At 39.6% G+C, this 15,538-nt stretch overlaps 1 protein-coding gene across 1 annotated transcript in view; it reads left to right on the top strand.

Annotated features, from left to right (window-relative positions):
• The first annotated feature begins 5,616 nt into the window (after positions 1 to 5,616).
• The window catches only part of LOC126329414 (ankyrin homolog), a 29,215-nt gene continuing 19,293 nt past the window's right edge, over positions 5,617 to 15,538 (top strand). Inside the window, exon 1 of the mRNA XM_049996156.1 lies at positions 5,617 to 5,659. The gene's annotated coding sequence lies outside the window, so the exon portion shown is untranslated. The remainder of the gene's footprint in view (positions 5,660 to 15,538) is intronic.

The raw sequence follows: 15,538 nt of genomic DNA, 5'->3' as shown, positions 1-15,538 counted from the left end.
TAAACTTATTAAAGTAAACAGAGACCCCAATAAACGAACGGACAGATCATAACTTTGCTAAAATAATTTTTTCATTAGAGGGAAACTTGAACCAAGGACCATTCATTCCGCCGCTGCTCACGCTAACTATGGGACCACGGCGCTCCTGAGCTCTGACTCTCCTTGATGTTGCATATCTTGCACATGGACCACTCAGTCTGTATATTTTGCTTATTTTTTTCATAGTTCCACACAACTTCTTCCTGTTTTCCCGATTGATCTGTGTTCAGTTTTTCAAGGTTATCCACTGCGCCAACTTATAACTAAATCTGAGGGGGGTGCGATGGGGAGGTTCCCTTGTTAGGATAATTTAGCTGAAGTAGTGTGTAAGCTTAGGGACTGATGACCTTAGCAGTTAAGTCCCATAAAATTTCACACACATTTGAACAATTACACCTCCTATAAGCGAGCATTTATTAAAAAGGAAAACACAGTTTTGACGATAATAAATGTCCTCTTACCACGAAAATAGGCGGAGTCCATTTTCTTTTCGTTTTATGAGTGAAATCGTTATAATTTTTACCTTTTCCTGTGGGATATATTGCACATCTCATTATTTTGCGACATCCAATGAAGTGAAATAAAAGCCAAAGCACCGCCTCCGTTTACAGATGGCCAGACTGCAGAGACACGAAGTTTTATTATTTTCATGTTTATTACCATAGTGACTGGGGTAGGAAACTTGCTGAGTGGTTGTATGTCTGATTTTGGACAAATATTTCCTGCACTAAAGTATTAAGAGCGTTGCATTCTGCACGGCTTGCAGAAACCATATGGCTTTAACAATATACCATTTTTAGGTGCAGAACCGTGTACCCATAGGAGTGTGTTTTTATGCTGTATGATCATTTCTCCGATGCCGGTCCTTCCTGGTACTGGCTCCAGATACTGGATTAATACTTCAGAATTGACAGAATGTCAATATTTATGCACTGTTGAGTCTGACGACAACTCAAAGATTTTCTCTTTTTTTGTTTTTTCTTTTTCAAATGCCGCCTCTGCCACTCCTAACATTCGCTGCCAAACTCTGTACATTATGTTCGATCACTTCTCCTACAACCGAAATTTCCTCATCCAGCTTACCACAACTGCACTGCATTTTCCATTGCGCTCATTAATTTGTTTACTGCCTCCATTTTTTATGTTTTGTTGCTTCCGCTGCTGTGATGCTTCTGCCACAGTTCAGTTTTTCATTAATTTTTATTCCGAATTATAGTGTTTGCGTTTGTTACTTTTCGACTCTCTGTTGCCACGTAATACAAAATAAGTCTGCAACGACTTTACGAAATGTCTCCTTGTTTTTCGCCCACTGTATTCTTCCCCAAGTTTAAATCCAGTTTGTTCAAGTTTCTTTCTAACTTTTGCGTATGATTCTTGCTGTTCCTCTTCCCTTGTTTCCGAGGAGTTTTTGCGAGTTGTTCTCGAAGTTTTTATTCAATTCTGTAGGAAAGGAGGAAGATTAGGGCTTAACAAACCATCGAAGACAAGGTCCTCAAAGGCGGAGCACATTCTCGGATTGACGAAGAATGGGCAATAAATTCGATATTGTGCTTCTAAAACGGACTATTAGGGGATACATCTTAAACGATTGAGAGAAAAGAAAAAAAACACCTAAAGATCAATAATCGGACGGGAGTCTAAACGGCTGTCCTCCCTATTCAATTTTACTTTCTATTAATGCATTCCCGGTACATTTCACTGTGTAATTCTCACTCATCCTGAAACATTTTTGTTTGTGCTTCTTACTGTACCTGATACATTACTTCGTGATTATTGTAGTTTTTGTTTGGTTTCGATAATAACATTTAACAGCACTCCGCAACTCTCACGACTCGACACCGAGCTATCAACTAGCGTTTACAAGTGTACCACTGGACTTTGTTCTTCGTTTCTAATGCCGAGCTTTGCAAAATCCAATCTTGTTACGAAGTCAGTCTCATTCAATATATTTTGTGATTCTACTTGTCAATGAACTACATTTGTGGCTTTCTAAGTCAGACATCAAATTCATGAATAACAGTCTAATGCTAAATTGTCAGAAGGCTGCTACTAGATGACGAAATGTTCTTCCAGTACCAGGAAATTCGTTCCTACATTCATTCCTAAATTTCTTTCGCTCTCCATCCTATTCTGCCTTCACTTGCGCCCTATATCACACTGAAATCACTTTCATAAAACGATCCGCTACGCGTATGCCGTGAACATACCTTTTCCTGCGAGTCTCGAACATCGACAGTTTCCGAACATTTCCAATGACTCACACGCTTATCCAAGATGAGCACTGGCTGAGTGCGTCACAGCGAGAGTTGGTCTTGAGCATACGGCGCACAGTGAGTCAAGAAAACAGAGTAGGAATAAAGGTGCGCATACTGACTTTCTTCCCCGAAACCTTGTGAGGATCGCACGGATGCATACGTGCCGAAAGCTGCGGTGTCATTCCAGTCTCAAGTCTGTACGGTACGTGCTGTCGCAATCGACGGTTAACAGTGAGTCGGATGACACATTTTTTTTTCAGATATTGTTTGTATAGTCTGTTTAATATTTGACAGCGATCCTGCTAGTTATCAGCATGAAATAAGAAGAATAACACTACAGAATGATGTTTATGACATTTTTGACCACTGTAATGACGTATGTCGACGTAAAATTAAACTACTGTCGATGTTATCCGCAACCGTTGATTACAAAATTTCCTCTACATGGTTCCATTTTGCAAATAGCTCTTCTAGTACATTAATAGTATAGTTAGTGAGTACAAATGTATTTGAGTGCACATATTTGCACGTTGTTAGTAGACGGTCATTTCTCTATCGTGCAGCAGAGCCACACGGTAAAAATGGGTCGCTCATTATCACAGTTATAACTGCACAAAAGAATGTCATTAGGGTTTTCTGTATAATTCTTGGGCAGTTGTTCGGAATCATAATCATAATTTTTTATCAAGAATTGGCAAATGATGTTTGTTTTGTAAAGAAGACCACCTTTTTGTTTCTGCAACTGTAATTTATTTTTGCCCAGGCGCGTTCTCCTTTTTCTTAGTTCAAGATATCTTTAGTGGGATCTAGAACGATATAGTTTTCTCATTTTTAGATTACCAAAGTGATCACGTAGCATTTTTATGTATGTAATTACTTATTTACATAAAAAAGATTATGTAAACTAAACGCGTCTGGGAAAAATTACAGTTACAACCAGAAAAGGCGGTTTTATTTACAAAACAAATGTTTCTGTGTTCGTTGCGGATGATGGCGACGCAAACAAATTTGTGGCGAGTAATATTTTTAAGAAAATCCAATTTCCCCCAAGTAATTTGAGAATATTGGTTTTTCGCGAAATACTGTTGAGCTATTGAAATTTTGGACAGAGAACTCTAGAACTAAAACATATCAATCAACTATTCAGAAAAAAATAATTTTTCGAAAGTCAGGTGCCATCATCACCGGACTTACAATATTCTGCAGTGATTCCCGATATCGAAACCAGCCCACATAGTATAGTTTTGATGCACTGATGTGTTATAACCAGAGCTGCTGCGTTGCCGATTGGTAGGCTATCTGAAGATGCTCAGGAAGCTTTACCGGGAAGAGTTTGCGCATAAATATTCCCGTGAGTAAACGATGCACGTCGTATGTCTTCGACTTCTGGCATCTTCTGATACATCCAACTCAGGGGTCCAGAAGAATATCAGTTGAACGAGATAGACAAATATCACCTGGGGTAAAAGATCTGCCTTTCTAAGCATCTCCCAGTGGACAATCTGACAGCGATCCTTCTGAAAGCAATAATGACACAAGTAATGAATGTGACTATGATTTAGATTAAAAAGTGTAAAATATCGAATAAAACGTTTCGGTACGCGCAATTTCTACTTCTAACTCGTTATCAGTAAGGTCAGAATATTGTATACCCGAAGGTTTACTCGGATCCGGTAAATTCATAGTTTTTGATCGGCCAAATTAGATTCACCATTTTGAATTTTGTAATCCGACATCGTATTCCTGATCAGCGACCAAAAAAACAGTGTATTGTAAAATTTTATACCATTTTTCTACTGTGACCAGGTTTTGAAGCGAGATGGCCCACGGTGCGTAGGCACGATTCGTGGATTTAACCAATCCGTTTCGTATTAACAGACGTTTGCGAGCTATCGCTCGTATATATATGTTCCCAAGAGACAAGTTTCCCTCACCTTGAAGTTTGTATAGCAGTACGTGCAGCAGACTCCTGATTGCCGGGGTTAATATGGACCCGAAAATCCACGAATAACTTGAATATACAGTAATCCGAAATCTACATATTTCTAACAGAAAGTGCTACTTTTTGTGTTTAGAAACACGTAGCATATCACATTTGAAACTCTCCTGCATTACTGTTCCGTGTTATTCATTCGAAACTGAAAACCTGGTAATAAAATTACTCTTAAATTCCATTGTATTTTGTATCGCTAGTTTTCAGGTCACATTCTTAGCTGCTCAAATCCGAGTTCAGAGGCGTCGCTGTTGGACAACTCTCGCATGTTTCTATTATCTACATTTACCCAAACAGAAATTTGTTTTCTGAACAAAAATATTCGGTTCAATTATAACAGAGAACAACAGGCTTCTTTTTATCCGAAAATAGACTAATTATGCACGAATAATCCGCACCCGGGAAATCTGGAGCTCGCAGTACTCTTATCTTGCGATGAAACAGTAAATTTTTTTTAAAAAATCATTACACGAAATCTGAATTATATTATGCTAGAATTTTCGACTTACTGATGCCTGATATTTCTAGTGATATATGAAGGGCTTAATTCGATAGTGGTACAAGTCCATTGCCTCCACTTTACTGCCTATAATGCTCCTGAAATTAATGATTCAAACAAACAGAATGAAAGGTTCATCTCTAGCAAGAAGCCATATGCTTGAATATTTTTGGTATCCCAACGGCAGATTTTTCAGCGCTCATTTAACTTTAGGACGCAGTATCTCAAAATAAACAAAAATGTACTTGTACCATTATTGAAATAAGCCTTTCATGTGTATCAAGTAATTCTCGACCATTGTGCGACCCATGAGTTTTTTGTCTCGTCTCTTTTCCACTGCCTACACCACAGGACACGCAAAACAGTGCCCATAGTAGTTCCCTTTAACGATTTCCTAATAGAAGAAGTAACGAATTCATTCTGCTTTTGATATATGTCCCGTAGTTAAGAGTATATTAATAACTAGATAATGTTAGTAACAAAAATAATAAACAATAAAACGTTTTACTTACCTTTGTATAAAAAATACCTTGCATGGATGTATCTCTAAATATCAATGATAATAGTACTCATAGTACAGCTCCTTTTGAAGTAAGTATCTATCTTACACCATAAGCATAGTGTTTCCGCTTTATTGAACTATTTTATCATTTGCTCAACTTCCCTGATAAGCCTAATACTTCATAACATTCTTCCTTACACGCTCTCAGCGCACGTTGCGTTCTAACAAATGTTTATCTAATTGTCGTAAGTATTATGGTGTAACATTCTGCAATCTCTTTCACTTTTATCTTATCTCGCTGTTCTATTTAAGCAGGCTGTCGTACCGGCTCACAGCACTCTGGGGTTCATAACAACTGGAGAACCCAACGCGTGAGTACTCAACAATCTTTTGACATTTCGCTAAAGCGTTTTCCTTTAAATTTTAAATTTGAGTCGTGTGGTCAAAGATGACATCCGTGACATTTAATCAGACGACCACGATTAGAGAGAAGCAGGGAATACTTTGCCCTGTTGATATATATCAGCACTAGCTTCACTGATATTTACAAAATATGGAGCTTCAGTCTGGAGCCGCGCGACCACTACGGTGGCAGGTTCGAATCCTGCCTCGGGCATGGATGTGTGTGATGTCCTTAAGTTAGTTAGGTTTAAGTAGTTCTAAGTTCTAGGTGACTGATGACCTCAGAAGTTAAGTCCCATAGTGCTCAGAACCAACAAAAATATGGAAAATTTCAGGACCTCTGGACTGGGCGTCAAACTCTGGTATTGAGTAACACGATTCCCACATTTGGGCTCAGTTCTTAGTGGTACCGTTACACTGTTAAGTGTTAAGTTTTACGCACATCGAGAAACAGGTTCTTTAAGTCCCGAAGTTTAAAGCTGTTCATGGCACTGTGCGTTACTCCAAAACTACATGGATTCACAAAAGTTAGGAAACGGATTCGGTGTTTGCCGTCCAATACTGTCGTACACCTGTCGCAGTATTACTTAATTGGACAATACATTATTTTTAAGACATATATGTGTCTGACCTTTTACTGTCGCGTTTTACGAAAGCATTGTAACAAAATGGTTCAAATTACCATCAGTGTTCAAAATTTCAGATCACAAATCTTGTGTGGAGAAATGAATAGGCAATGCAATTGGAGTATTAACTGACACTCCTGAATTATCGGTTTGCGATTATTTCTAATTTTAAATTAGTGTAGAGTTTAATATGAAGTTACTGGTAACCGTGGCGCCGGGAACGCTATGAAAACATTTAAATGCTTTAGAGCATTCTGAAAAGATAAACATTGAGTAAGCAAAATTAGCAGGTGTAGGAATCTCAGTCAGGTCACAACCGCAAAGAAGATGCAGAGATAAATGAAGGGCACGAGATCAGACTGATTTAATTTCAAGGTCGAAGCCACAAATTTGGCATCGGATTTCCCACGACACGTTTTGTCATCGAAGGATAATGCCAAAACAGGCTGTCACCGATCCCTTCACTTACATGGGGCGTTTCCGTTACGACGATAAACACATGTGGGAATTGTGAAGAAAGCATATGTATCAGTTCGAGGTAAGGAATCGTGGCACGAAAAACATCCAAGTTACGAAAGCAGTAGAATATACAATCTACGAATCGTTGTTTGTGCTATGAAATAACTTTTCTGGCGTAGCTAAAGTTGTAGGACAGGAAGACCATGTCAACTTGTAATCGTCAATTTTAAGATGGGCATACCGGAAATTCCATTATCTAAATGAAATATTGTATTCTGGTAATATTCGCTGTTCTAACATTGTTTTAATAAACAGGTATTATAGAGCTTATTGCTATGACGTCATGTCTGCATATAACATGGTCGATACCACTTCAAATAATTGTTGTGAAAGCAGTATCTCGAGCTATTTGTCAAAGCGAACGAAATAATTACAGAAATGAGTCTACTTTCACTTTTAATTTTCGTTCCCCGACAAATAGTATTCATGAACATTTCTCGTTTCTCCATAATCCCTGAATGTTTTATGTATCAGCATAGAAACACCCTGTAACGAACCTGCCCAGAAGTATCGCACATCAGTAGAGAGGGCTATGGGACGTACTAGTAGCGTCTGCTGTTACAACACGGGAGAGCGACATATCTGAATGAGCTGAAATTTGTGCAACAAATGTATTGTTTTCTTGTGTAGTTATGTAGTACAGTAACAAAGTCATTAGCTTCTGTTTTAGAACTATTAATCATTTCCGGTATCACAGTGGAGATGCAACGTGACGGACATCAACATCAAAATTTTCACATATTCTCAGCAACCATTGCAAATACATGAAGGACGTTCTTCTTGAGTCTCTTTCCCCACCAGTGGACTGACTATTGGTCAGCATGCATCATCTCCATTCACATGGATTACATAATGTTTATCATCTAATTATTTCTGTTTTCTCATAAACCCTTGAAACCTTCTGATCTCCTACATGTAACTGTAGGAGGAAGATTTATTTTGGCAACACCATGATTTTTCATTTGTCGGGTGGCATTCCTTCCACCTTCTGCTTTTACGAAATCTGAGTGATAATGGCAGCAAACAATGTTAGCTTGTCATAAACGTTTCATTCGTCTCTTTAAGGCACATGGCTGTGGCAAAACTGAAACATTGCTAACTTGCATCAGTTGTTCCTCTTTATCACAAGGGAAATCAACTACCTAACGTTTGCCGTCTCCGCATGCAAGGTTATTTGTAAATCCATGTACGAAACAGCTCAGCTGGCTGTGTTGTGTTTCGATTCAGACAAAACAAATATCGATATATTTTAACTTCTACAGATGGGAGGTTTTTCACTGCCACCATATTAATTCAAGACCTCTAATTGTTTCGACATGTTTATATAAATGAATTGATGCCTTGGAAGTAATCCCTCCCTGTTTTCTTACCTGATCATACCAATACATACTACATAGATGACGGGTAAGATTGCAATTTCAGAGGCACATTTTCTTTAATATTAACTCATTTTGCATTAGTTGCCTCTCTAGAATAACATCTTCAATAGAATAAAATGATGTAATAAGAAGGTAAATATTATATTAACAATATACCAAATATGTCCCAAAAGCTGAGTCATAGTTCAGAGTTGTAATATTTTTGTGCTTATTTGCCAGTGCATTTGAAGCAGGCAGCTACTACGCTACACAACACATTTTAACATTCCTACACACACAAATTTAATGTAATTTAGATTTTTTAAATATCATCTGTTAAGGGTAAAATATTTCATGTAAAAAGACAATAATCTGTAGGTGGAAGATAGACTCTATTACTGTACTGTGCGACGAATTGAGATGTTATGTTTATTTCTTATCATCTTCACAGATTACAACCCCTAAATAAATTTTGCGAAGTAATTTTAAACATTAATATTACGTAAAAGGTATATGACCATGATAGTTAAAATTCTGATTTACATCGCGTTAACAGGCTTTCTTACTCATTTATTTACTTAGCTGTTGAGATTATTCGAAGTCACGGAGGGCTGCACACGAGGTCTGAGGCAGATGTGGCTAGACAGTAACGTTTGCAAAGAGATGCGTTTCATGTTGCTCTAGAAAGGAGCAAACTCTATCTTGTTGTTAGAGTTTTCTTAGCAAAGCCATCAGTATCTCTGAAAGTACAGGGTGATTCAAAAAGAATACCACAACTTTAGGAATTTAAAACTCTGCAACGACAAAAGGCAGAGCTAAGCACTATCTTTCGGCGAATTAAGGGAGCTATAAAGTTTCATTTAGTTGTACATTTGTTCGCTTGAGGCGCTGTTGTCTAGGCGTCAGCGTCAGTTGATGCTAAGATGGCGTCCGCTCAACAGAAAGCTTTTTGTGTTATTGAGTACGGCAGAAGTGAATCGACGACAGTTGTTCAGCGTGCATTTCGAACGAAGTATGGTGTTAAACCTCCTGATAGGTGGTGTATTAAACGTTGGTATAAACAGTTTACAGAGAATAGGTGTTTGTGCAAAGGGAAAAGTTCTGGACGGCCGAGAACGAGTGATGAAAATGTAACATGCATCCAGCAAGCATTTGTTCGCAGCCCAGGAAAATCGACTCGAAGAGCTAGCAGAGAGCTGCAAATTCCACAATCAACTGTGTGGAGAGTCCTACGAAACCTTATCGTCTGAAATTGGCTCAAGCACTGTCTGCAGCTGATAAGATTAAAAGAATCGATTTGTGTGATTTTATCCTCGCTCAAATGGAAACAGATGAATCTTTCGTTTCAAAGATTGTGTTTGGTGATGAAGCAACTTTCCACACTAACGGGAAAGTCAACCGTCACAATGTCTGTATATGGGGCACTGAGAATCTGCGGGAAACAACTCAGTATGAACGTGACTCGCCTAAGGTGAACGTTTTCTGTGCCATTTCAGCCAATAAAGTTTTTGGTCCCTTTTTCTTCGAAGGTGCTACTGTAACTGGACTACAGTATCTGGAGATGTTAGAGAATTGGCTGTTTCCTCAGCTCGAACAAGAAGCACAACAATTCATATTTCAGCAGGATGGAGCGCCACCACATTGGCACTTATCTGTCCGTAACTACCTGAACGTCAACTACCCGAGGCGATGGATCGGCCGCCAGGCAGCCTATGACAGAGCACTTCATCACTGGCCTCCAAGAAGCCCTGATCTTACCCCCTGCGATTTTTTCTTATGGGGGTATGTTAAGGATATGGTGTTTTGGCCACCTCTCCCAGCCACCATTGATGATTTGAAACGAGAAATAACAGCAGCTATCCAAACTCTTACGCCGGATATGCTACAGAGAGTGTGGAACGAGTTGGAGTTGATATTGCTCGAGTGTCTGGAGGGGGCCATATTGAACATCTCTGAACTTGTTTTTGAGTGAAAAAAAAACCTTTTTAAATACTCTTTGTAATGATGTATAACAGAAGGTTATATTATGTTTCTTTCATTAAATACACATTTTTAAAGTTGTGGTATTCTTTTTGAATCACCCTGTACTTTGTTTTCTATTTGGTAGGTCAAATGAATGACACGAGGAAAATTTGCGTATTCCATGAAACTAGAAGAAACGGCAATGCACATAAAATATCACAATAAATGATATTTTCAAGTATTTTACCATTATTTATAAAACTGTTGAAAACTATTGAAAAATATATGTTTGCATTCTCTTTGATCACTTTCCACCAGAGCAAAGTCTTCTCTTAGCCAACTTTTAATGTAAGATGTAAGCACTTTTTTTCTGTAGACGTTCGATGTCAACCACACCACAAATATTTAAATGCCGATCGTCCAGTACCACATTGTGTATTTTCCCGACGTCTTCATCCTTAGTTGCAGTTACGGGATGTCTTACACACAAATATTCTGCTAGAAAAATTTATGAAATTACTTCATAACTGTTAAAATTGAAAAACTTCTTGTAAGGTTTCACCAACATTCTTGGATTTCCATTGACGTTGAGTTAGCCAGAACAAGGAGAACGACGCAGCTATGGTATTCCAGTGCCTACATAACAATGTGACAGACATACTACAACAGCTACCTGAAGATGTATCAACAATCTGCAACAGATCGATCTGACACATAACTTACGTTACTTAACTAAATTCTGTCCGAACAGGCCATGAAAGGCCAATGGTACCGACTGGCCGCGGTGTCATCCTCAGGCCACAGGCGCCACTGGATGCGGATATGGAGGGGCATCTGGTTGGCACACCGCTCTCCCGACCGTATGTCAGTTTCCGAGACCGGAGCCGCTACTTCTCAATCAAGTAGTTCCTCAGTTTGCCTCACAAGGGCTGAGTGCACTCCGCTTGCCAACAGCGCTCGGCAGACCGGATGGTCACCTATCCAAGTGGTAGCTCAGTCTGACAACGCTTAACTTAGGTGATCTTACGGGACAGGTTTTACCACTGCCGCAAGGCCGTTGGCTATAACTAATTTTACTGGACAACATAAATGTCCTCTTCATCCATCTAACCGTCAGACTAATTTGATTAGCAGAGCGGTTTGAGACGCCATGTCACGTACTGCGAGGCCCCTCCCACCGGAGATACGAGTCCTCCCTCGGGTCTGGGTGTGTGTGTGTTGTTCTTAGCATAAGTTAGTTTAAGTAGTGTGTAAGACTACGGACCAATGACCTCAGCAGTTTGGTTTGGTCCCTTAGGAATTCACGCACACACACACTCTGACCAAACGAACGACTCTCTAGGGAGAGATAATTCAGTGCCGCAAACTCTCGACATAGGTCATACGGAAACGATGCCGGAGGATGCGAATAACTTTAGTCAAAAAATGGCTCTAAGCACTATGGGACTTAACATCTGAGGTCATGAGTCCCCTAGACTTAGAACTACTTAAACCTAATCACATCCATGCCCGAGGCAGGAGTTGAACCTGCGACCATAGTAGGAGCACGGTTTCGGACTGAAGCGCCTAGAACCACTTGGCCACAACGGTCGTATATAAATTTAGTCCAGAAGGTCATCACGAGTCCATTGTATAAGGCTGCAGGCAGATTACAACAACTGCATACCTAATTTTCAATTTTGCACGTCATTCAAGGTGCTAGATTCAGTCTAATTCCTTAATTTTTTCAGTCTGTCAACAATACTATATTATCTTCAACAACTTGGTACAACTTTTTAAAAATAATCAGTAGATTTAGTTACTGAAATGACACTAATTAACGCTGGCCGGAGTGGCCGAGCGGTTCTAGGCGCTACAATCTGGAACGGCGCGACCGTTGCGGTCGCAGGTTCGAATCCTGCCTCGGGCATGGATATGTGTGATGTCCTTAGGTTAGTTAGGTTTAAGTAGTTCTAAGTTCTAGGGGACTGATGACCTCAGAAGTTAAGCCCCATAGTGCTCAGAGCCATTTGAGCACTAATTAACTGAACGGAGGATAGCTCTCGGTCTAAGTATGGCTTGTAAAATTTGGCCCTAATGACAGAAACATGGAGCAAGTGAAAAATTAAAAAAAGGAGAAAAGAAAAGAGAATCAATCCCTCCAAAAATCTTTGAAAAAATTCCAATTTGGAGAGTTCAGTTGTGTTTATAGGTTTGGAGAGTGCAGTTGTCTTTATAGGTTTTGTGTTTTACTCCACATGTATCTGTGTTTCGTCATCATTACAAACACAGGCGTAATTAGATATTTAACTTTGATTGCCGTGGCCATATGCAGCCAATCGTGACTGATAACAGCACGGTAATGAACAGAGATTAGTCTGTTAATGGGTGTACGGCTTTAGATCGTAGAGAATTATCTGTGTCAACTGCGACGTTACCTCGCTATCTGCTTCAATAAGGCGCCGCCAAACGCGACCGCACCTGTCGTTGACAAGCGCCCGTCTTTTCCACTCCAGCACTCGACACTGCGGAACTGAATACTATCTCTCACAGTCTGATTTATTGGTTAAAAACTAGGGCGGTATGATTGCGGCAAGTTTAATAGACAATTAGTTTTGTTTATGATGCAAAATCACACGAATGGCGAAATCGTGAACGACGAAATCTTAAGCGACAAAGTGTTTTCCTCTATTTTTATCGCCATTATTTTAGTCCATTCATCACAGTTGTTTTCAGCTGTTATTGTTGTTGTTGTTGTCTTCAGTCCTGAGACTGGTTTGATGCAGCTCTCCATGCTACTCTATCCTGTGCAAGCTGCTTCATCTCCCAGTACCTACTGCAACCTACATCCTTCTGAATCTGCTTAGTGTACTCATCTCTCGGTCTCCCTCTACGATTTTTACCCTCCACGCTGCCCTCCAATGCTAAATTTGTGATCCCTTGATGCCTCAGAACATGTCCTACCAACCGATCCCTTCTTCTGGTCAAGTTGTGCCACAGACTTCTCTTCTCCCCAATCCTATTCAATACTTCCTCATTAGTTATGCGATCTACCCATCTAATCTTCAGCATTCTTCTGTAGCACCACATTTCGAAAGCTTCTATTCTCTTCTTGTCCAAACTAGTTATCGTCCATGTTTCACTTCCATACATGGCTACACTCCAAACAAATACTTTCAGAAACGACTTCCTGATACATAAATCTATATTCGATGTTAACAAATTTCTCTTCTTCAGAAACGCTTTCCTTGCCATTGCCAGTCTACATTTTATATCCTCTCTACTTCGACCATCATCAGTTATTTTACTTCCTAAATAGCAAAACTCCTTTACTACTTTAAGTGTCTCATTTCCTAATCTAATTCCCTCAGCATCACCCGATTTAATTTGACTACATTCCATTATCCTCGTTTTGCTTTTGTTAATGTTCATCTTATATCCTCCTTTCAAGACACTGTCCATTCCGTTCAACTGCTCTTCCAAGTCCTTTGCCGTCTCTGACAGAATTACAATGTCATCGGCGAACCTCAAAGTTTTTACTTCGTCTCCATGAATTTTAATACCTACTCCGAATTTTTCTTTTGTTTCCTTTACTGCTTGCTCAATATACAGATTGAATAACATCGGGGAGAGGCTACAACCCTGTCTCACTCCTTTCCCAACCACTGCTTCCCTTTCATGCCCCTCGACTCTTATGACTGCCATCTGGTTTCTGTACAAATTATAAATAGCCTTTCGCTCCCTGTATTTTACCCCTGCCACCTTTAGAATTTGAAAAAGAGTATTCCAGTCAACATTGTCAAAAGCTTTCTCTAAGTCTACAAATGCTAGAAACGTAGGTTTGCCTTTTCTTAATCTTTCTTCTAAGATAAGTCGTAAGGTCAGTATTGCCTCACGTGTTCCAACATTTCGACGGAATCCAAACTGATCCTCCCCGAGGTCTGCATCTACCAGTTTTTCCATTCGTCTGTAAAGAATTCGCGTTAGTATTTTGCAGCCGTGGCTTATTAAACTGCTGTTATTATTTATCCGAAACTCACAGATATTTAGATTGATAAATTTTATGTTCCTGCGTGTAACGTGTGGGGCGAGACGACGGGGTAGGGGGTAGGGGAGACAAGCAAAGGCAATCGCCCCACTGAATTAATTCAAATCAGACACTTCCTCAGCCAGAGTAGGATTAAAGACTGCAGCAGCCTTAGCTTCGTTGAGGAACCACCCTTGTATTCTCCTTAAATAGGCCAAGGACAGCGTGGAAACCTACGTGAGGATGACCGAGCAGAAATCTGACTCCCTCGCAACCCTGTTACCATCATCCAAATGTACAGCCTCTCTTGGTAGTGCACTGGGATTTAGTATCACAATAGTTTCTTGAGCCACAAAATGTGATGTCGCTATGGAAAGAAGACGAGATCTGACAACGAACACTGTCCTGCCAACAGAATATGAGCAGATTTTGCGGATGGTAATGGGTTAGTGTACCAACGACTACAAGGTCATTAGACATTTCCAAGAAGCTCGGACGGGGAAAGGACGGCGATGGAAGCCGCTCGCCTCGTTTTCAAACGAAACAACAGCCTTAATCGACGAAACTGAAACACAGAAAAAAAATTTGGATGGTGGAATGCGAATTAGAATCCCACTCCTCGTTAATGCGAGTCTAGTGACTGACCCATCTGCTCTAGTACATACACAGGGTGTAAATTTTAAGTTGACAAACCAGAATAACTCGAAAAATAACCTTCACAGGAAAAAATGTGTAGAATCCAAAGCTGATTATTTCGAGGGGGACATCTACTGGTGCTAAAATTAGCCTTCCACCCCAGTCCCCTGAATGTGGGGCAAGAGGCAACTTTAAAATTTCAAATGGGAACCCCCACTTTTTATTGCAGAATCAGATTCTACATAAAATGTAGAGGCAACTTTAAAATTTCAAATGGGAACCCCCACTTTTTATTGCAGAATCAGATTCTACATAAAAAACTACGTACATTTTGCCTTAAACATTTATTTTGATTCTTTGTAGTTGGCGCTGTAATTCAAGAAAATCCGTATTCTCACTTTCGCGTGGAAAATGGTTACGGATAAATTAAAAATACTTATTTACTTCGTAAATTTTGATTCGCTAAAACTAAAACTCTCCCTCTCTCCCCATAGGGTGTGGTATGAGAAACCATGAAATAAACAAAACTTATCCGAATCTGCGAAAAAAATTAATATTTGGGTCAACATTTCAAAAACTCTAATTCCTCTCTCTCAAACCGCACTCTATGGGGAGAGAGAGAGAGAGTTTTAGTTTTAGCGAATCAAAATTTACGAAGCAAATGAGTATTTCTTGTTTATCTGTAACCATTTTCCACGCAAAAATAAGAACATGGATTTTCTTGAATTACAGCGCCAACTA

The sequence above is a fragment of the Schistocerca gregaria genome, chromosome 2 (assembly GCF_023897955.1).
Source record: "Schistocerca gregaria isolate iqSchGreg1 chromosome 2, iqSchGreg1.2, whole genome shotgun sequence".
Lineage (NCBI taxonomy): Eukaryota > Metazoa > Arthropoda > Insecta > Orthoptera > Acrididae > Schistocerca > Schistocerca gregaria.
The sequence above is the reverse complement of the archived record's forward strand: the minus strand, read 5'-3'. Positions and strand labels throughout refer to the sequence as shown.